Below are 24,264 nucleotides of genomic sequence, written 5' to 3'. Positions count from 1 at the left end.
CCACCTGTATGGGAATCCAATCTGATTTGTGACCCACCTGTATGGGAATCCAATCTGAGGCGTGACCCACCTGTGTGGGAATCCAATCTGAGACATGATCCACCTGTATGGGAATCCAATCTGAGTTGTGACCCACCTGTATGGGAATCCAATCTGAGACGTGACCCACCTGTATGGGAATCAGTTCTGAGATGTGACCCACCTGTTTGAGAATCCAATCTGAGAAGTGACCCACCTGTATGAGAATCCTATCTGAGATGTGACCCACCTGTATGGGAATTCAATCTGAGAAGTGACCTACCTGTATGGGAATCCATTCTTAGTTGTGACCCACCTGTATTGGGATCCAATCTGAGACGTGACCCACCTGTATGAGTCCAATCTGAGATGTGACCCACCTGTATGGAAATTCAATCTGAGAAGTGACCCACCTGTATGGGAATCCAATCTGAGACATGACCCACCTGCATGGGAATCCAATCTGAGATGTGACCCACCTGTGTGGGAATCCAATCTGAGACATGATCCACCTGTATGGGAATCCAATCCGAGTTGTGACCCACCTGTATGGGAATCCAATCTGAGACGTGACCTACCTGTATGGGAATCAGTTCTGAGATGTGACCCACATGTTTGAGAATCCAATCTGAGAAGTGACCCACCTGTATGAGAATCCAATCTGAGATGTGACCCACCTGTATGGGAATTCAATCTGAGAAGTGACCTACCTGTATGGGAATCCATTCTGAGTTGTGATCTACCTGTATGGGAGTCCAATCTGAGTTGTGATCCACCTGTATGGGAATATAATCTGAGAAGTGACCCACCTGTATGGGAATCCAATGTGAGATGTGATCTACCTGTATGGGAATCCATTGTGAGTTGTGATCCATTTGTATGGAAATCCAATCTGAGTTGTGATCTACCTGTATGGGAGTCCAATCTGAGTTGTGATCCACCTGTATGGGAATCCAATCTGAGACGTAACCCACCTGTATAGGAATCCAATCTGAGAAGTGACCCACCTGTATGGGAATCCAATCTGAGAAGTGACCCACCTGTATGGAAATCCAATCTGAGATGTGACCCACTTGTATGGGAATCCAATCTGAGACGTGACGCACCTGTATGAGAATTCAATCTGAGACGTGACCCACCTGTGTGGGAATCCAATCTGAGACATGATCCACCTGTATGGGAATCCAATCTGAGTTGTGACCCACCTGTATGGGAATCCAATCTGAGACGTGACCCACCTGTATGGGAATCAGTTCTGAGATGTGACCCACCTGTTTGAGAATCCAATCTGAGAAGTGACCCACCTGTATGAGAATCCTATCTGAGATGTGACCCACCTGTATGGGAATTCAATCTGAGAAGTGACCTACCTGTATGGGAATCCATTCTGAGTTGTGACCCACCTGTATTGGAATCCAATCTGAGACGTGACCCACCTGTATGAGTCCAATCTGAGATGTGACCCACCTGTATGGGAATTCAATCTGAGAAGTGACCCACCTGTATGGGAATCCAATCTGAGACATGACCCACCTGCATGGGAATCCAATCTGAGATGTGACCCACCTGTGTGGGAATCCAATCTGAGACATGATCCACCTGTATGGGAATCCAATCCGAGTTGTGACCCACCTGTATGGGAATCCAATCTGAGACGTGACCTACCTGTATGGGAATCAGTTCTGAGATGTGACCCACATGTTTGAGAATCCAATCTGAGAAGTGACCCACCTGTATGAGAATCCAATCTGAGAAGTGACCTACCTGTATGGGAATCCATTCTGAGTTGTGATCTACCTGTATGGGAGTCCAATCTGAGTTGTGATCCACCTGTATGGGAATATAATCTGAGAAGTGACCCACCTGTATGGGAATCCAATGTGAGATGTGATCTACCTGTATGGGAATCCATTGTGAGTTGTGATCCATTTGTATGGAAATCCAATCTGAGTTGTGATCTACCTGTATGGGAGTCCAATCTGAGTTGTGATCCACCTGTATGGGAATCCAATCTGAGACGTAACCCACCTGTATAGGAATCCAATCTGAGAAGTGACCCACCTGTATGGGAATCCAATCTGAGAAGTGACCCACCTGTATGGAAATCCAATCTGAGATGTGACCCACTTGAATGGGAATCCAATCTGAGACGTGACGCACCTGTATGGGAATCCAATCTGAGATGTGAGCCACCTGTATGGCAATCCAATCTGATTTGTGACCCACCTGTATGGGAATCCAATCTGATTTGTGACCCACCTGTATGGGAATCCAATCTGAGGCGTAACCCACCTGTGTGGGAATCCAATCTGAGACATGATCCACCTGTATGGGAATCCAATCTGAGTTGTGACCCACCTGTATGGGAATCCAATCTGAGACGTGACCCACCTGTATGGGAATCAGTTCTGAGATGTGACCCACCTGTTTGAGAATCCAATCTGAGAAGTGACCCACCTGTATGAGAATCCTATCTGAGATGTGACCCACCTGTATGGTAATTCAATCTGAGAAGTGACCTACCTGTATGGGAATCCATTCTGAGTTGTGACCCACCTGTATTGGAATCCAATCTGAGACGTGACCCACCTGTATGGGAATTCAATCTGAGAAGTGACCCACCTGTATGGGAATCCAATCTGAGACATGACCCATCTGCATGGGAATCCAATCTGAGATGTGACCCACTTGTATGGGAATCCAATCTTAGACGTGACACACCTGTATGGGAATCCAATCTGAGACGTGACCCACCTGTATGACAATCCAATCTTAGTTGTGACCCACCTGTATGGCAATCCAATCTGAGACATGACCCACCTGCATGGGAATCCAATCTGAGATGTGACCCACCTGTGTGGGAATCCAATCTGAGACATGATCCACCTGTATGGGAATCCAATCCGAGTTGTGACCCACCTGTATGGGAATCCAATCTGAGACGTGACCTACCTGTATGGGAATCAGTTCTGAGATGTGACCCACATGTTTGAGAATCCAATCTGAGAAGTGACCCACCTGTATGAGAATCCAATCTGAGATGTGACCCACCTGTATGGGAATTCAATCTGAGAAGTGACCTACCTGTATGGGAATCCATTCTGAGTTGTGATCTACCTGTATGGGAGTCCAATCTGAGTTGTGATCCACCTGTATGGGAATATAATCTGAGAAGTGACCCACCTGTATGGGAATCCAATGTGAGATGTGATCTACCTGTATGGGAATCCATTGTGAGTTGTGATCCATTTGTATGGAAATCCAATCTGAGTTGTGATCTACCTGTATGGGAGTCCAATCTGAGTTGTGATCCACCTGTATGGGAATCCAATCTGAGACGTAACCCACCTGTATAGGAATCCAATCTGAGAAGTGACCCACCTGTATGGGAATCCAATCTGAGAAGTGACCCACCTGTATGGAAATCCAATCTGAGATGTGACCCACTTGTATGGGAATCCAATCTGAGACGTGACGCACCTGTATGGGAATCCAATCTGAGACGTGACCCACCTGTATGGCAATCCAATCTGATTTGTGACCCACCTGTATGGGAATCCAATCTGATTTGTGACCCACCTGTATGGGAATCCAATCTGAGGCGTGACCCACCTGTGTGGGAATCCAATCTGAGACATGATCCACCTGTATGGGAATCCAATCTGAGTTGTGACCCACCTGTATGGGAATCCAATCTGAGACGTGACCCACCTGTATGGGAATCAGTTCTGAGATGTGACCCACCTGTTTGAGAATCCAATCTGAGAAGTGACCCACCTGTATGAGAATCCTATCTGAGATGTGACCCACCTGTATGGGAATTCAATCTGAGAAGTGACCTACCTGTATGGGAATCCATTCTGAGTTGTGACCCACCTGTATTGGAATCCAATCTGAGACGTGACCCACCTGTATGAGTCCAATCTGAGATGTGACCCACCTGTATGGGAATTCAATCTGAGAAGTGACCCACCTGTATGGGAATCCAATCTGAGACATGACCCACCTGCATGGGAATCCAATCTGAGATGTGACCCACCTGTGTGGGAATCCAATCTGAGACATGATCCACCTGTATGGGAATCCAATCCGAGTTGTGACCCACCTGTATGGGAATCCAATCTGAGACGTGACCTACCTGTATGGGAATCAGTTCTGAGATGTGACCCACATGTTTGAGAATCCAATCTGAGAAGTGACCCACCTGTATGAGAATCCAATCTGAGAAGTGACCTACCTGTATGGGAATCCATTCTGAGTTGTGATCTACCTGTATGGGAGTCCAATCTGAGTTGTGATCCACCTGTATGGGAATATAATCTGAGAAGTGACCCACCTGTATGGGAATCCAATGTGAGATGTGATCTACCTGTATGGGAATCCATTGTGAGTTGTGATCCATTTGTATGGAAATCCAATCTGAGTTGTGATCTACCTGTATGGGAGTCCAATCTGAGTTGTGATCCACCTGTATGGGAATCCAATCTGAGACGTAACCCACCTGTATAGGAATCCAATCTGAGAAGTGACCCACCTGTATGGGAATCCAATCTGAGAAGTGACCCACCTGTATGGAAATCCAATCTGAGATGTGACCCACTTGAATGGGAATCCAATCTGAGACGTGACGCACCTGTATGGGAATCCAATCTGAGATGTGAGCCACCTGTATGGCAATCCAATCTGATTTGTGACCCACCTGTATGGGAATCCAATCTGATTTGTGACCCACCTGTATGGGAATCCAATCTGAGGCGTAACCCACCTGTGTGGGAATCCAATCTGAGACATGATCCACCTGTATGGGAATCCAATCTGAGTTGTGACCCACCTGTATGGGAATCCAATCTGAGACGTGACCCACCTGTATGGGAATCAGTTCTGAGATGTGACCCACCTGTTTGAGAATCCAATCTGAGAAGTGACCCACCTGTATGAGAATCCTATCTGAGATGTGACCCACCTGTATGGGAATTCAATCTGAGAAGTGACCTACCTGTATGGGAATCCATTCTGAGTTGTGACCCACCTGTATTGGAATCCAATCTGAGACGTGACCCACCTGTATGGGAATTCAATCTGAGAAGTGACCCACCTGTATGGGAATCCAATCTGAGACATGACCCATCTGCATGGGAATCCAATCTGAGATGTGACCCACTTGTATGGGAATCCAATCTTAGACGTGACACACCTGTATGGGAATCCAATCTGAGACGTGACCCACCTGTATGACAATCCAATCTTAGTTGTGACCCACCTGTATGGCAATCCAATCTGAGACGTGACCTACCTGTATGGGAATCCAATCTGAGAAGTGACCCACCTGTATTGGAATCCAATCTGAGACGTGACCTACCTGCATGGGAATCAATTCTGAGAAGTGACCCACCTGTATAGGAATCCAATGTGAGACGTGACCTACCTGTATGCGAATCCAATCTGAGAAGTGACCCACCTGTATGAGAAGCCAATCTGAGAAGTGACCCACCTGTATGAGAATCCAATCTGAGATGTGACCCACGTGTATGGGAATACAATCTGAGTTGTGATCCACCTGTATGGGAATCCAATCTGAGACGTAACCCACCTGTATAGGAATCCAATCTGAGAAGTGACCCACCTGTATGGGAATCCAATCTGAGAAGTGACCCACCTGTATGGAAATCCAATCTGAGATGTGACCCACTTGTATGGGAATCCAATCTGAGACGTGACGCACCTGTATGGGAATCCAATCTGAGACGTGACCCACCTGTATGGCAATCCAATCTGATTTGTGACCCACCTGTATGGGAATCCAATCTGATTTGTGACCCACCTGTATGGGAATCCAATCTGAGGCGTGACCCACCTGTGTGGGAATCCAATCTGAGACATGATCCACCTGTATGGGAATCCAATCTGAGTTGTGACCCACCTGTATGGGAATCCAATCTGAGACGTGACCCACCTGTATGGGAATCAGTTCTGAGATGTGACCCACCTGTTTGAGAATCCAATCTGAGAAGTGACCCACCTGTATGAGAATCCTATCTGAGATGTGACCCACCTGTATGGGAATTCAATCTGAGAAGTGACCTACCTGTATGGGAATCCATTCTGAGTTGTGACCCACCTGTATTGGAATCCAATCTGAGACGTGACCCACCTGTATGGGAATTCAATCTGAGAAGTGACCCACCTGTATGGGAATCCAATCTGAGACATGACCCATCTGCATGGGAATCCAATCTGAGATGTGACCCACTTGTATGGGAATCCAATCTTAGACGTGACACACCTGTATGGGAATCCAATCTGAGACGTGACCCACCTGTATGACAATCCAATCTTAGTTGTGACCCACCTGTATGGCAATCCAATCTGAGACGTGACCTACCTGTATGGGAATCCAATCTGAGAAGTGACCCACCTGTATTGGAATCCAATCTGAGACGTGACCTACCTGCATGGGAATCAATTCTGAGAAGTGACCCACCTGTATAGGAATCCAATGTGAGACGTGACCTACCTGTATGCGAATCCAATCTGAGAAGTGACCCACCTGTATGAGAAGCCAATCTGAGAAGTGACCCACCTGTATGAGAATCCAATCTGAGATGTGACCCACGTGTATGGAAATACAATCTGAGTTGTGATCCACCTGTATGGGAATCCAATCTGAGACGTAACCCACCTGTATAGGAATCCAATCTGAGAAGTGACCCACCTGTATGGGAATCCAATCTGAGAAGTGACCCACCTGTATGGAAATCCAATCTGAGATGTGACCCACTTGTATGGGAATCCAATCTGAGACGTGACGCACCTGTATGGGAATCCAATCTGAGACGTGACCCACCTGTATGGCAATCCAATCTGATTTGTGACCCACCTGTATGGGAATCCAATCTGATTTGTGACCCACCTGTATGGGAATCCAATCTGAGGCGTGACCCACCTGTGTGGGAATCCAATCTGAGACATGATCCACCTGTATGGGAATCCAATCTGAGTTGTGACCCACCTGTATGGGAATCCAATCTGAGACGTGACCCACCTGTATGGGAATCAGTTCTGAGATGTGACCCACCTGTTTGAGAATCCAATCTGAGAAGTGACCCACCTGTATGAGAATCCTATCTGAGATGTGACCCACCTGTATGGGAATTCAATCTGAGAAGTGACCTACCTGTATGGGAATCCATTCTGAGTTGTGACCCACCTGTATTGGAATCCAATCTGAGACGTGACCCACCTGTATGAGTCCAATCTGAGATGTGACCCACCTGTATGGGAATTCAATCTGAGAAGTGACCCACCTGTATGGGAATCCAATCTGAGACATGACCCACCTGCATGGGAATCCAATCTGAGATGTGACCCACCTGTGTGGGAATCCAATCTGAGACATGATCCACCTGTATGGGAATCCAATCCGAGTTGTGACCCACCTGTATGGGAATCCAATCTGAGACGTGACCTACCTGTATGGGAATCAGTTCTGAGATGTGACCCACATGTTTGAGAATCCAATCTGAGAAGTGACCCACCTGTATGAGAATCCAATCTGAGAAGTGACCTACCTGTATGGGAATCCATTCTGAGTTGTGATCTACCTGTATGGGAGTCCAATCTGAGTTGTGATCCACCTGTATGGGAATATAATCTGAGAAGTGACCCACCTGTATGGGAATCCAATGTGAGATGTGATCTACCTGTATGGGAATCCATTGTGAGTTGTGATCCATTTGTATGGAAATCCAATCTGAGTTGTGATCTACCTGTATGGGAGTCCAATCTGAGTTGTGATCCACCTGTATGGGAATCCAATCTGAGACGTAACCCACCTGTATAGGAATCCAATCTGAGAAGTGACCCACCTGTATGGGAATCCAATCTGAGAAGTGACCCACCTGTATGGAAATCCAATCTGAGATGTGACCCACTTGAATGGGAATCCAATCTGAGACGTGACGCACCTGTATGGGAATCCAATCTGAGATGTGAGCCACCTGTATGGCAATCCAATCTGATTTGTGACCCACCTGTATGGGAATCCAATCTGATTTGTGACCCACCTGTATGGGAATCCAATCTGAGGCGTAACCCACCTGTGTGGGAATCCAATCTGAGACATGATCCACCTGTATGGGAATCCAATCTGAGTTGTGACCCACCTGTATGGGAATCCAATCTGAGACGTGACCCACCTGTATGGGAATCAGTTCTGAGATGTGACCCACCTGTTTGAGAATCCAATCTGAGAAGTGACCCACCTGTATGAGAATCCTATCTGAGATGTGACCCACCTGTATGGGAATTCAATCTGAGAAGTGACCTACCTGTATGGGAATCCATTCTGAGTTGTGACCCACCTGTATTGGAATCCAATCTGAGACGTGACCCACCTGTATGGGAATTCAATCTGAGAAGTGACCCACCTGTATGGGAATCCAATCTGAGACATGACCCATCTGCATGGGAATCCAATCTGAGATGTGACCCACTTGTATGGGAATCCAATCTTAGACGTGACACACCTGTATGGGAATCCAATCTGAGACGTGACCCACCTGTATGACAATCCAATCTTAATTGTGACCCACCTGTATGGCAATCCAATCTGAGACGTGACCTGCCTGTATGGGAATCCAATCTGAGAAGTGACCCACCTGTATTGGAATCCAATCTGAGACGTGACCTACCTGCATGGGAATCAATTCTGAGAAGTGACCCACCTGTATAGGAATCCAATGTGAGACGTGACCTACCTGTATGCGAATCCAATCTGAGAAGTGACCCACCTGTATGAGAAGCCAATCTGAGAAGTGACCCACCTGTATGAGAATCCAATCTGAGATGTGACCCACGTGTATGGGAACACAATCTGAGAAGTGAACTACCTGTATAGGAATCCATTCTGAGTTGTGACCCACCTGTGTTGGAATCCAATCTGAGACGTGACCCACCTGTATGGGAATCCAATCTGAGATGTGATCTACCTGTATGGGAATCCATTGTGAGTTCTGACCCGCCTGTATGGGAGTCAATTTTGAGTTGTGTCCCACCTGTATGGGAATCCAATCTGAGACGTGACCCACCTGCATGGGAATCAAATCTGAGATGTGACCCACCTGTTTGAGAATCCAATCTGAGAAGTGACCAGCCTGTATGAGAATCCAATCTGAGATGTGACCCACCTGTATGGGAATACAATCTGAGAAGTGACCTACCTGTATGGGAATCCATTCTGATTTGTTACCCACCTGTGTTGGAATCCAATCTGAGACATGACCCACCTGTGTGGGAATCCAATCTGAGATGTGATCTACCTGTATGGGAATCCATTGTGAGATGTGACCCAACTGTTTGGGAATTCAATCTGAGAAGTGACCCACCTGTATGGGAATCCAATCTGAGATGTGACCTACCTGTATGGGAATCCATTGTGAGTTGTGACCCACGTGTATGAGAATCCAATCAGAGTTGTGATCCACCTGTATGGGAATCCAATCTGAGTTGTGATCTACCTGTATGAGAATCCAATCTGAGATGTGACCCACCTGTATGGGAATCCAATCTGAGACGTGACCCACCTGTATGGCAATCCAATCTGAGTTGTGACCCACCTGTATGGGAATCCAATCTGAGACGTGACCCACCTGTATGGGAATCCAATGTGAGATGTGATCTACATGTATGGGAATCCATTGTGAGTTGTGATCCACCTGTATGGGAATTCAATCTGTGTTGTGATCTACCTGTATGGGAGTCCAATCTGAGTTGTGATCCACCTGTATGGGAATCCAATCTGAGACGTAACCCACCTGCATGGGAATCAAATCTGAGATGTGACCCACCTGTTTGAGAATCCAATCTGAGAAGTGACCAGCCTGTATGAGAATCCAATCTGAGATGTGACCCACCTGTATGGGAATCCATTCTGAGTTGTGACCCACCTGTATTGGAATCCAATCTGAGTTGTGATCCACCTGTATGGGAGTCCAATCTGAGTTGTGATCCACCTGTATGGGAATCCAATCTGAGACGTGACCCACCTGTATGAGAATCCAATCTGAGACGTGACCGACCTGTATGGAAATCCAATCTGAGAAGTGACCGACCTGTATGGGAATACAATCTGAGAAGTGACCCACCTGTATGGGAATCCAATCTGAGAAGTGACCGACCTGTATGGGAATCCAATCTGAGACGTGGCCCACCTGTATGGGAATTCAATCTGAGAAGTGACCCACCTGTATGGGAATCTAATCTGAGACGTAACCCACCTGTATGGGAATCCAATCTGAGACGTGACCCACCTGTATGGGAATCCAATCTGAGTTGTGACCCACCTGTATGGGAATCCAATCTGAGACGTGACCCACCTGTATGGGAATCCAATCTGAGACGTGACCTACCTGTATGGGAATCCAATCTGAGAAGTGACCCACCTGTATGAGAATCCAATCTGAGAAGTGACCCACCTGTATGAGAATCCAATCTGAGATGTGACCCACCTGTATGGGAGTACAATCTGAGAAGTGACCTACCTGTATGGGAATCCATTCTGAGTTGTGACCCACCTGTGTTGGAATCCAATCTGAGACCTGACCCACCTCTATGGGAATCCAATCTGAGATGTGATCTACCTGTATGGAAATCCATTGTGAGTTCTGACCCGCCTGTATGGGAGTCAATTTTGAGTTGTGTCCCACCTGTATGGGAATCCAATCTGAGACGTGACCCACCTGTATGGGAATCCAATCTGAATTGTGACCCACCTGTATGGGAATCCAATCTGAGACGTGACCTACCTGCATGGGAATCAATTCTGAGAAGTGACCCACCTGTATAGGAATCCAATCTGAGAAGTGACCCACCTGTATGGGAATCCAATCTGAGACGTGACCTACCTGTATGCGAATCCAATCTGAGAAGTGACCCACCTGTATGAGAATCCAATCTGAGAAGTGACCCACCTGTATAGGAGTCCAATCTGAGGCGTGACCCACCTGTGTGGGAATCCAATCTGAGACATGATCCACCTCTATGGGAATCCAATCCGAGTTGTGACCCACCTGTATGGAAATCCAATCTGAGACGTGACCTACCTGTATGGGAATCAGTTCTGAGATGTGACCCACCTGTGTGGGAATCCAATCTGAGACATGATCCACCTGTATGGGAATCCAATCCGAGTTGTGACCCACCTGTATGGGAATCCAATATGAGACGTGACCTACCTGTATGGGAATCAGTTCTGAGATGTGACCCACCTGTTTGACAATCCAATCTGAGAAGTGACCCACCTGTATGAGAATCCAATCTGAGATGTGACCCACCTGTATGGGAATTCAATCTGAGAAGTGACCTACCTGTATGGGAATCCATTCTGAGTTGTGATCTACCTGTATGGGAGTCCAATCTGAGTTGTGATCCACCTGTATGGGAATATAATCTGAGAAGTGACCCACCTGTATGGGAATCCAATGTGAGATGTGATCTACCTGTATGGGAATCCATTGTGAGTTGTGATCCATCTGTATGGGAATCCAATCTGAGTTGTGATCCACCTGTGTGGGAATCCAATCTGAGATGTGATCTACCTGTATGGGAATCCATTGTGAGATGTGACCCACCTGTTTGGGAATTCAGTCTGAGAAGTGACCCACCTGTATGGGAATCCAATCTGAGATGTGACCTACCTGTATGGGAATCCAATCTGAGATGTGACCCACCTGTATGGGAATTCAATCTGAGAAGTGACCCACCTGTATGGGAATCCAATCTGAGACATGACCCACCTGCATGGGAATCCAATCTGAGATGTGTCCCACGTGTATGAGAATACAATCTGAGAAGTGACCTACCTGTATGGCAATCCATTCTGAGTTGTGACCCACCTGTGTTGGAATCCAATCTGAGACGTGACCCACCTGTATGGGAATCCAATCTGAGATGTGATCTACCTGTATGGGAATCCATTGTAAGTTCTGACCCGCCTGTATGGGAGTCAATTTTGAGTTGTGTCCCACCTGTATGGGAATCCAATCTGAGACGTGACCCACCTGCATGGGAATCAAATTTGAGATGTGACCCACCTGTTTGAGAATCCAATCTGAGATGTGACCAGCCTGTATGAGAATCCAATCTGAGATGTGACCCACCTGTATGTGAATACAATCTGAGAAGTGACCTACCTGTATGGGAATCCATTCTGATTTGTGACCCACCTGTGTTGGAATCCAATCTGAGACGTGACCCACCTGTGTGGGAATCCAATCTGAGATGTGAACTACCTGTATGGGAATCCATTGTGAGATGTGACCCACCTGTATGGGAATTCAATCTGAGAAGTGACCCACCTGTATGGGAATCCAATCTGAGAAGTGACCTACCTGTATGGGAATCCATTCTGAGTTGTGACCCACCTGTATTGGGATCCAATCTGAGACGTGACCCACCTGTATGAGTCCAATCTGAGATGTGACCCACCTGTATGGGAATTCAATCTGAGAAGTGACCCACCTGTATGGGAATCCAATCTGAGACATGACCCACCTGCATGGGAATCCAATCTGAGATGTGACCCACCTGTGTGGGAATCCAATCTGAGACATGATCCACCTGTATGGGAATCCAATCCGAGTTGTGACCCACCTGTATGGGAATCCAATCTGAGACGTGACCTACCTGTATGGGAATCAGTTCTGAGATGTGACCCACATGTTTGAGAATCCAATCTGAGAAGTGACCCACCTGTATGAGAATCCAATCTGAGATGTGACCCACCTGTATGGGAATTCAATCTGAGAAGTGACCTACCTGTATGGGAATCCATTCTGAGTTGTGATCTACCTGTATGGGAGTCCAATCTGAGTTGTGATCCACCTGTATGGGAATATAATCTGAGAAGTGACCCACCTGTATGGGAATCCAATGTGAGATGTGATCTACCTGTATGGGAATCCATTGTGAGTTGTGATCCATTTGTATGGAAATCCAATCTGAGTTGTGATCTACCTGTATGGGAGTCCAATCTGAGTTGTGATCCACCTGTATGGGAATCCAATCTGAGACGTAACCCACCTGTATAGGAATCCAATCTGAGAAGTGACCCACCTGTATGGGAATCCAATCTGAGAAGTGACCCACCTGTATGGAAATCCAATCTGAGATGTGACCCACTTGTATGGGAATCCAATCTGAGACGTGACGCACCTGTATGGGAATCCAATCTGAGACGTGACCCACCTGTATGGCAATCCAATCTGATTTGTGACCCACCTGTATGGGAATCCAATCTGATTTGTGACCCACCTGTATGGGAATCCAATCTGAGGCGTGACCCACCTGTGTGGGAATCCAATCTGAGACATGATCCACCTGTATGGGAATCCAATCTGAGTTGTGACCCACCTGTATGGGAATCCAATCTGAGACGTGACCCACCTGTATGGGAATCAGTTCTGAGATGTGACCCACCTGTTTGAGAATCCAATCTGAGAAGTGACCCACCTGTATGAGAATCCTATCTGAGATGTGACCCACCTGTATGGGAATTCAATCTGAGAAGTGACCTACCTGTATGGGAATCCATTCTGAGTTGTGACCCACCTGTATTGGAATCCAATCTGAGACGTGACCCACCTGTATGAGTCCAATCTGAGATGTGACCCACCTGTATGGGAATTCAATCTGAGAAGTGACCCACCTGTATGGGAATCCAATCTGAGACATGACCCACCTGCATGGGAATCCAATCTGAGATGTGACCCACCTGTGTGGGAATCCAATCTGAGACATGATCCACCTGTATGGGAATCCAATCCGAGTTGTGACCCACCTGTATGGGAATCCAATCTGAGACGTGACCTACCTGTATGGGAATCAGTTCTGAGATGTGACCCACATGTTTGAGAATCCAATCTGAGAAGTGACCCACCTGTATGAGAATCCAATCTGAGATGTGACCCACCTGTATGGGAATTCAATCTGAGAAGTGACCTACCTGTATGGGAATCCATTCTGAGTTGTGATCTACCTGTATGGGAGTCCAATCTGAGTTGTGATCCACCTGTATGGGAATATAATCTGAGAAGTGACCCACCTGTATGGGAATCCAATGTGAGATGTGATCTACCTGTATGGGAATCCATTGTGAGTTGTGATCCATTTGTATGGAAATCCAATCTGAGTTGTGATCTACCTGTATGGGAGTCCAATCTGAGTTGTGATCCACCTGTATGGGAATCCAATCTGAGACGTAACCCACCTGTATAGGAATCCAATCTGAGAAGTGACCCACCTGTATGGGAATCCAATCTGAGAAGTGACCCACCTATACGGAAATCCAATCTGAGATGTGACCCACTTGAATGGGAATCCAATCTGAGACGTGACGCACCTGTATGGGAATCCAATCTGAGATGTGAGCCACCTGTATGGCAATCCAATCTGATTTGTGACCCACCTGTATGGGAATCCAATCTGATTTGTGACCCACCTGTATGGGAATCCAATCTGAGGCGTAACCCACCTGTGTGGGAATCCAATCTGAGACATGATCCACCTGTATGGGAATCCAATCTGAGTTGTGACCCACCTGTATGGGAATCCAATCTGAGACGTGACCCACCTGTATGGGAATCAGTTCTGAGATGTGACCCACCTGTTTGAGAATCCAATCTGAGAAGTGACCCACCTGTATGAGAATCCTATCTGAGATGTGACCCACCTGTATGGGAATTCAATCTGAGAAGTGACCTACCTGTATGGGAATCCATTCTGAGTTGTGACCCACCTGTATTGGAATCCAATCTGAGACGTGACCCACCTGTATGGGAATTCAATCTGAGAAGTGACCCACCTGTATGGGAATCCAATCTGAGACATGACCCATCTGCATGGGAATCCAATCTGAGATGTGACCCACTTGTATGGGAATCCTATCTTAGACGTGACACACCTGTATGGGAATCCAATCTGAGACGTGACCCACCTGTATGGCAATCCAATCTTAGTTGTGACCCACCTGTATGGCAATCCAATCTGAGACGTGACCTACCTGTATGGGAATCCAATCTGAGAAGTGACCCACCTGTATTGGAATCCAATCTGAAGCGTCACCTACCTGCATGGGAATCAATTCTGAGAAGTGACCCACCTGTATAGGAATCCAATGTGAGAAGTGACCCACCTGTATGGGAATCCAATCTGAGACGTGACCTACCTGTATGCGAATCCAATCTGAGAAGTGACCCACCTGTATGAGAATCCAATCTGAGAAGTGACCCACCTGTATGAGAATCCAATCTGAGATGTGACCCACGTGTATGGGAATACAATCTGAGAAGTGAACTACCTGTATAGGAATCCATTCTGAGTTGTGACCCACCTGTGTTGGAATCCAATCTGAGACGTGACCCACCTGTATGGGAATCCAATCTGAGATGTGATCTACCTGTATGGGAATCCATTGTGAGTTGTGACCCACCTGTATGGGAATCCGATCTGAGTTGTGATCCACCTGCATGGGAATCCAATCTGAGACGTGACCCACCTGCATGGGAATCAAATCTGAGATGTGACCCACCTGTTTGAGAATCCAATCTGAGAAGTGACCAGCCTGTATGAGAATCCAATCTGAGATGTGACCCACCTGTATGGGAATACAATCTGAGAAGTGACCTACCTGTATGGGAATCCATTCTGATTTGTTACACACCTGTGTTGGAATCCAATCTGAGACATGACCCACCTGTATGGGAATCCAATCTGAGATGTGACCTACCTGTATGGGAATCCATTGTGAGTTGTGACCCACGTGTATGAGAATCCAATCAGAGTTGTGATCCACCTGTATGGGAATCCAATCTGAGTTGTGATCTACCTGTATGAGAATCCAATCTGAGATGTGACCCACCTGTATGGGAATCCAATCTGAGACGTGACCCACCTGCATGGGAATCAAATCTGAGATGTGACCCACCTGTTTGAGAATCCAATCTGAGAAGTGACCAGCCTGTATGAGAATCCAATCTGAGATGTGACCCACCTGTGTGGGAATCCAATCTGAGATGTGATCTACCTGTATGGGAATCCATTGTGAGATGTGACCCACCTGTTTGGGAATTCAATCTGAGAAGTGACCCACCTGTATGGGAATCCAATCTGAGATGTGACCTACCTGTATGGGAATCCATTGTGAGTTGTGACCCACGTGTATGAGAATCCAATCAGAGTTGTGATCCACCTGTATGGGAATCCAATCTGAGTTGTGATCTACCTGTATGAGAATCCAATCTGAGATGTGACCCACCTGTATGGGAATCCAATCTGAGTTGTGACCCACCTGTATGGGAATCCAATCTGAGACGTGACCCACCTGTATGGGAATCCAATGTGAGATGTGATCTACATGTATGGGAATCCATTGTGAGGTGTGATCCACCTGTATGGGAATTCAATCTGTGTTGTGATCTACCTGTATGGGAGTCCAATCTGAGTTGTGATCCACCTGTATGGGAATCCAATCTGAGACGTAACCCACCTGCATGGGAATCAAATCTGAGATGTGACCCACCTGTTTGAGAATCCAATCTGAGAAGTGACCAGCCTGTATGAGAATCCAATCTGAGATGTGACCCACCTGTATGGGAATCCATTCTGAGTTGTGACCCACCTGTATTGGAATCCAATCTGAGTTGTGATCCACCTGTATGGGAGTCCAATCTGAGTTGTGATCCACCTGTATGGGAATCCAATCTGAGACGTGACCCACCTGTATGAGAATCCAATCTGAGACGTGACCGACCTGTATGGAAATCCAATCTGAGAAGTGACCGACCTGTATGGGAATACAATCTGAGAAGTGACCCACCTGTATGGGAATCCAATCTGAGAAGAGACCGACCTGTATGGGAATCCAATCTGAGACGTGGCCCACCTGTATGGGAATTCAATCTGAGAAGTGACCCACCTGTATGGGAATCTAATCTGAGACGTAACCCACCTGTATGGGAATCCAATCTGAGACGTGACCCACCTGTATGGGAATCCAATCTGAGTTGTGACCCACCTGTATGGGAATCCAATCTGAGACGTGACCCACCTGTATGGGAATCCAATCTGAGACGTGACCTACCTGTATGGCAATCCAATCTGAGAAGTGACCCACCTGTATGAGAATCCAATCTGAGAAGTGACCCACCTGTATGAGAATCCAATCTGAGATGTGACCCACCTGTATGGGAGTACAATCTGAGAAGTGACCTACCTGTATGGGAATCCATTCTGAGTTGTGACCCACCTGTGTTGGAATCCAATCTGAGACCTGACCCACCTCTATGGGAATCCAATCTGAGATGTGATCTACCTGTATGGAAATCCATTGTGAGTTCTGACCCGCCTGTATGGGAGTCAATTTTGAGTTGTGTCCCACCTGTATGGGAATCCAATCTGAGACGTGACCCACCTGTATGGGAATCCAATCTGAATTGTGACCCACCTGTATGGGAATCCAATCTGAGACGTGACCTACCTGCATGGGAATCAATTCTGAGAAGTGACCCACCTGTATAGGAATCCAATCTGAGAAGTGACCCACCTGTATGGGAATCCAATCTGAGACGTGACCTACCTGTATGCGAATCCAATCTGAGAAGTGACCCACCTGTATGAGAATCCAATCTGAGAAGTGACCCACCTGTATAGGAGTCCAATCTGAGGCGTGACCCACCTGTGTGGGAATCCAATCTGAGACATGATCCACCTCTATGGGAATCCAATCCGAGTTGTGACCCACCTGTATGGAAATCCAATCTGAGACGTGACCTACCTGTATGGGAATCAGTTCTGAGATGTGACCCACCTGTGTGGGAATCCAATCTGAGACATGATCCACCTGTATGGGAATCCAATCCGAGTTGTGACCCACCTGTATGGGAATCCAATATGAGACGTGACCTACCTGTATGGGAATCAGTTCTGAGATGTGACCCACCTGTTTGACAATCCAATCTGAGAAGTGACCCACCTGTATGAGAATCCAATCTGAGATGTGACCCACCTGTATGGGAATTCAATCTGAGAAGTGACCTACCTGTATGGGAATCATTGTGATCTACCTGTATGGGAGTCCAATCTGAGTTGTGATCCACCTGTATGGGAATATAATCTGAGAAGTGACCCACCTGTATGGGAATCCAATGTGAGATGTGATCTACCTGTATGGGAATCCATTGTGAGTTGTGATCCATCTGTATGGGAATCCAATCTGAGTTGTGATCCACCTGTGTGGGAATCCAATCTGAGATTTGATCTACCTGTATGGGAATCCATTGTGAGATGTGACCCACCTGTTTGGGAATTCAGTCTGAGAAGTGACCCACCTGTATGGGAATCCAATCTGAGATGTGACCTACCTGTATGGGAATCCAATCTGAGATGTGACCCACCTGTATGGGAATTCAATCTGAGAAGTGACCCACCTGTATGGGAATCCAATCTGAGACATGACCCACCTGCATGGGAATCCAATCTGAGATGTGACCCACGTGTATGAGAATACAATCTGAGAAGTGACCTACCTGTATGGCAATCCATTCTGAGTTGTGACCCACCTGTGTTGGAATCCAATCTGAGACGTGACCCACCTGTATGGGAATCCAATCTGAGATGTGATCTACCTGTATGGGAATCCATTGTAAGTTCTGACCCGCCTGTATGGGAGTCAATTTTGAGTTGTGTCCCACCTGTATGGGAATCCAATCTGAGACGTGACCCACCTGCATGGGAATCAAATTTGAGATGTGACCCACCTGTTTGAGAATCCAATCTGAGATGTGACCAGCCTGTATGAGAATCCAATCTGAGATGTGACCCACCTGTATGTGAATACAATCTGAGAAGTGACCTACCTGTATGGGAATCCATTCTGATTTGTGACCCACCTGTGTTGGAATCCAATCTGAGACGTGACCCACCTGTGTGGGAATCCAATCTGAGATGTGAACTACCTGTATGGGAATCCATTGTGAGATGTGACCCACCTGTATGGGAATTCAATCTGAGAAGTGACCCACCTGTATGGGAATCCAATCTGAGATGTGACCTACCTGTATGGGACTCCATTGTGAGTTGTGACCCACCTGTATGAGAATCCAATCAGAGTTGTGATCCACCTGTATGGGAATCCAATCTGGCACGTGACCCACCTGCATGGGAATCCAATCTGAGATGTGACCCACTTGTATGGGAATCCAATCTGAGACGTGACCCACCTGTATGGGAATCCAATCTGAGACGTGACCCACCTGTATGGCAATCCAATCTGAGACGTGACCCACCTGTATGGCAATCCAATCTGAGACGTGACCCACCTGTATGGGAATCCAATCTGAGGCGTGACCCACCTGTGTGGGGATCCAATCTGAGACATGATCCACCTGTATGGGAATCCAATCCGAGTTGTGACCCACCTGTATGGGAATCCAATATGAGACGTGACCTACCTGTATGGGAATCAGTTCTGAGATGTGACCCACATGTTTGAGAATCCAATCTGAGAAGTGACCCACCTGTATGAGAATCCAATCTGAGATGTGACCCACCTGTATGGGAATTCAATCTGAGAAGTGACCTACCTGTATGGGAATCCATTGTGAGTTGTGACCCACCTGTATGAGAATCCAATCAGAGTTGTGATCCACCTGCATGGGAATCCAATCTGGCACGTGACCCACATGCATGGGAATCCAATCTGAGATGTGACCCACTTGTATGGGAATCCAATCTGAGACGTGACCCACCTGTATGGGAATCCAATCTGAGACGTGACCCACCTGTATGGCAATCCAATCTGAGTTGTGACCCACCTGTATGGGAATCCAATCTGAGACGTGACCCACCTGTATGGGAATCCAATCTGAGGCGTGACCCACCTGTGTGGGAATCCAATCTGAGACATGATCCACCTGTATGGGAATCCAATCCGAGTTGCGACCCACCTGTATGGGAATCCAATATGAGACGTGACCTACCTGTATGGGAATCAGTTCTGAGATGTGACCCACATGTTTGAGAATCCAATCTGAGAAGTGACCCACCTGTATGAGAATCCAATCTGAGATGTGACCCACCTGTATGGGAATTCAATCTGAGAAGTGACCTACCTGTATGGGAATCCATTCTGAGTTGTGATCTACCTGTATGGGAGTCCAATCTGAGTTGTGATCCACCTGTATGGGAATATAATCTGAGAAGTGACCCACCTGTATGGGAATTCAATGTGAGATGTGATCTACCTGTATGGGAATCCATTGTGAGTTGTGATCCATTTGTATGGAAATCCAATCTGAGTTCTGATCTACCTGTATGGGAGTCCAATCTGAGTTGTGATCCACCTGTATGGGAATCCAATCTGAGACGTAACCCACCTGTATAGGAATCCAATCTGAGAAGTGACCCACCTGTATGGGAATCCAATCTGAGAAGTGACCCACCTGTATGGAAATCCAATCTGAGATGTGACCCACTTGTATGGGAATCCAATCTGAGACGTGACGCACCTGTATGGGAATCCAATCTGAGACGTGACCCACCTGTATGGTAATCCAATCTGATTTGTGACCCACCTGTATGGGAATCCAATCTGAGACGTGACCCACCTGTATGGGAATCCAATCTGAGGCGTGACTCACCTGTGTGGGAATCCAATCTGAGACATGATCCACCTGTATGGGAATCCAATCTGAGTTGTGACCCACCTGTATGGGAATCCAATCTGAGACGTGACCCACCTGTATGGGAATCAGTTCTGAGATGTGACCCACCTGTTTGAGAATCCAATCTGAAAAGTGACCCACCTGTATGAGAATCCTATCTGAGATGTGACCCACCTGTATGGGAATTCAATCTGAGAAGTGACCTACCTGTATGGGAATCCATTCTGAGTTGTGACCCACCTGTATTGAAATCCAATCTGAGACGTGACCCACCTGTACGAGTCCAATCCGAGATGTGACCCACCTGTATGGGAATTCAATCTGAGAAGTGACCCACCTGTATGGGAATCCAATCTGAGACATGACCCACCTGCATGGGAATCCAATCTGAGATGTGACCGACCTGTATGGGAATACAATCTGAGAAGTGACCGACCTGTATGGGAATCCAATCTGAGACGTGGCCCACCTGTATGGCAATCCAATCTGAGACGTGACCTACCTGTATGGGAATCCAATCTGAGAAGTGACCCACCTGTATTGGAATCCAATCTGAGGCGTGACCTACCTACATGGGAATCAATTCTGAGAAGTGACCCACCTGTATAGGAATCCAATCTGAGAAGTGACCCACCTGTATGGGAATCCAATCTGAGACGTGACCTACCTGTATGCGAATCCAATCTGAGAAGTGACCCACCTGTATGAGAATCCAATGTGAGAAGTGACCCACCTGTATGAGAATCCAATCTGAGATGTGACCCACGTGTATGGGAATACAATCTGAGAAGTGACCTACCTGTATAGGAATCCATTCTGAGTTGTGACCCACCTGTGTTGGAATCCAATCTGAGACGTGACCCACCTGTATGGGAATCCAATCTGAGATGTGATCTACCTGTATGGGAATCCATTGTGAGTTCTGACCCGCCTGTATGAGAGTCAATTTTGAGTTGTGTCCCACCTGTATGGGAATCCAATCTGAGACGTGACCCACCTGCATGGAAATCAAATCTGAGATGTGACCCACCTGTTTGAGAATCCAATCTGAGAAGTGACCAGCCTGTATGAGAATCCAATCTGAGATGTGACCCACCTGTATGGGAATACAATCTGAGAAGTGACCTACCTGTATGGGAATCCATTCTGATTTGTGACCCACCTGTGTTGGAATCCAATCTGAGACATGACCCACCTGTGTGGGAATCCAATCTGAGATGTGATCTACCTGTATGGGAATCCATTGTGAGATGTGACCCACCTGTTTGGGAATTCAATCTGAGAAGTGACCCACCTGTATGGGAATCCAATCTGAGATGTGACCTACCTGTATGGGAATCCATTGTGAGTCGTGACCCACCTGTATGAGAATCCAATCAGAGTTGTGATCCACCTGTATGGGAATCCAATCTGAGTTGTGATCTACCTGTATGAGAATCCCTTCTGAGATGTGACCCACCTGTATGGGAATCCAATCTGAGACGTGACCCACCTGTATGGCAAACCAATCTGAGTTGTGACCCACCTGTATGGGAATCCAATCTGAGACGTGACCCACCTGTATGGGAATCCAATCTGAGGCGTGACCCACCTGTGTGGGAATCCAATCTGAGTTGTGATCTACCTGTATGGGAGTCCAATCTGAGTTGTGATCCACCTGCATGGGAATCCAATCTGAGATGTGACCCACTTGTATGGGAATCCAATCTGAGACGTGACCCACCTGTATGGGAATCCAATCTGAGACGTGACCCACCTGTATGGCAATCCAATCTGAGACGTGACCCACCTGTATGGCAATCCAATCTGAGACGTGACCCACCTGTATGGGAATCCAATCTGAGGCGTGACCCACCTGTGTGGGGATCCAATCTGAGACATGATCCACCTGTATGGGAATCCAATCCGAGTTGTGACCCACCTGTATGGGAATCCAATATGAGACGTGACCTACCTGTATGGGAATCAGTTCTGAGATGTGACCCACATGTTTGAGAATCCAATCTGAGAAGTGACCCACCTGTATGAGAATCCAATCTGAGATGTGACCCACCTGTATGGGAATTCAATCTGAGAAGTGACCTACCTGTATGGGAATCCATTGTGAGTTGTGACCCACCTGTATGAGAATCCAATCAGAGTTGTGATCCACCTGTATGGGAATCCAATCTGGCACGTGACCCACATGCATGGGAATCCAATCTGAGATGTGACCCACTTGTATGGGAATCCAATCTGAGACGTGACCCACCTGTATGGGAATCCAATCTGAGACGTGACCCACCTGTATGGCAATCCAATCTGAGTTGTGACCCACCTGTATGGGAATCCAATCTGAGACGTGACCCACCTGTATGGGAATCCAATCTGAGGCGTGACCCACCTGTGTGGGAATCCAATCTGAGACATGATCCACCTGTATGGGAATCCAATCCGAGTTGCGACCCACCTGTATGGGAATCCAATATGAGACGTGACCTACCTGTATGGGAATCAGTTCTGAGATGTGACCCACATGTTTGAGAATCCAATCTGAGAAGTGACCCACCTGTATGAGAATCCAATCTGAGATGTGACCCACCTGTATGGGAATTCAATCTGAGAAGTGACCTACCTGTATGGGAATCCATTCTGAGTTGTGATCTACCTGTATGGGAGTCCAATCTGAGTTGTGATCCACCTGTATGGGAATATAATCTGAGAAGTGACCCACCTGTATGGGAATTCAATGTGAGATGTGATCTACCTGTATGGGAATCCATTGTGAGTTGTGATCCATTTGTATGGAAATCCAATCTGAGTTCTGATCTACCTGTATGGGAGTCCAATCTGAGTTGTGATCCACCTGTATGGGAATCCAATCTGAGACGTAACCCACCTGTATAGGAATCCAATCTGAGAAGTGACCCACCTGTATGGGAATCCAATCTGAGAAGTGACCCACCTGTATGGAAATCCAATCTGAGATGTGACCCACTTGTATGGGAATCCAATCTGAGACGTGACGCACCTGTATGGGAATCCAATCTGAGACGTGACCCACCTGTATGGTAATCCAATCTGATTTGTGACCCACCTGTATGGGAATCCAATCTGAGACGTGACCCACCTGTATGGGAATCCAATCTGAGGCGTGACTCACCTGTGTGGGAATCCAATCTGAGAAGTGACCCACCTGTATGAGAATCCAATCTGAGATGTGACCCACCTGTATGGGAATTCAATCTGAGAAGTGACCTACCTGTATGGGAATCCATTCTGAGTTGTGATCTACCTGTATGGGAGTCCAATCTGAGTTGTGATCCACCTGTATGGGAATATAATCTGAGAAGTGACCCACCTGTATGGGAATTCAATGTGAGATGTGATCTACCTGTATGGGAATCCATTGTGAGTTGTGATCCATTTGTATGGAAATCCAATCTGAGTTCTGATCTACCTGTATGGGAGTCCAATCTGAGTTGTGATCCACCTGTATGGGAATCCAATCTGAGACGTAACCCACCTGTATAGGAATCCAATCTGAGAAGTG

General features: G+C 46.9%; 1 protein-coding gene across 1 annotated transcript in view; it reads right to left on the bottom strand.

The window, feature by feature from the left end:
• LOC146740971 (mpv17-like protein) overlaps positions 1-24,264 on the bottom strand; it is a 77,724-nt gene that overhangs the window by 7,285 nt on the left and 46,175 nt on the right. The gene's annotated exons all lie outside the window — the stretch shown is intronic.

Source organism: Saccoglossus kowalevskii, chromosome 7, assembly GCF_978046115.1.
Source record: "Saccoglossus kowalevskii chromosome 7, keSacKowa6.1, whole genome shotgun sequence".
Taxonomy (NCBI): Eukaryota; Metazoa; Hemichordata; class Enteropneusta; family Harrimaniidae; genus Saccoglossus; species Saccoglossus kowalevskii.
The sequence above is the reverse complement of the archived record's forward strand: the minus strand, read 5'-3'. Positions and strand labels throughout refer to the sequence as shown.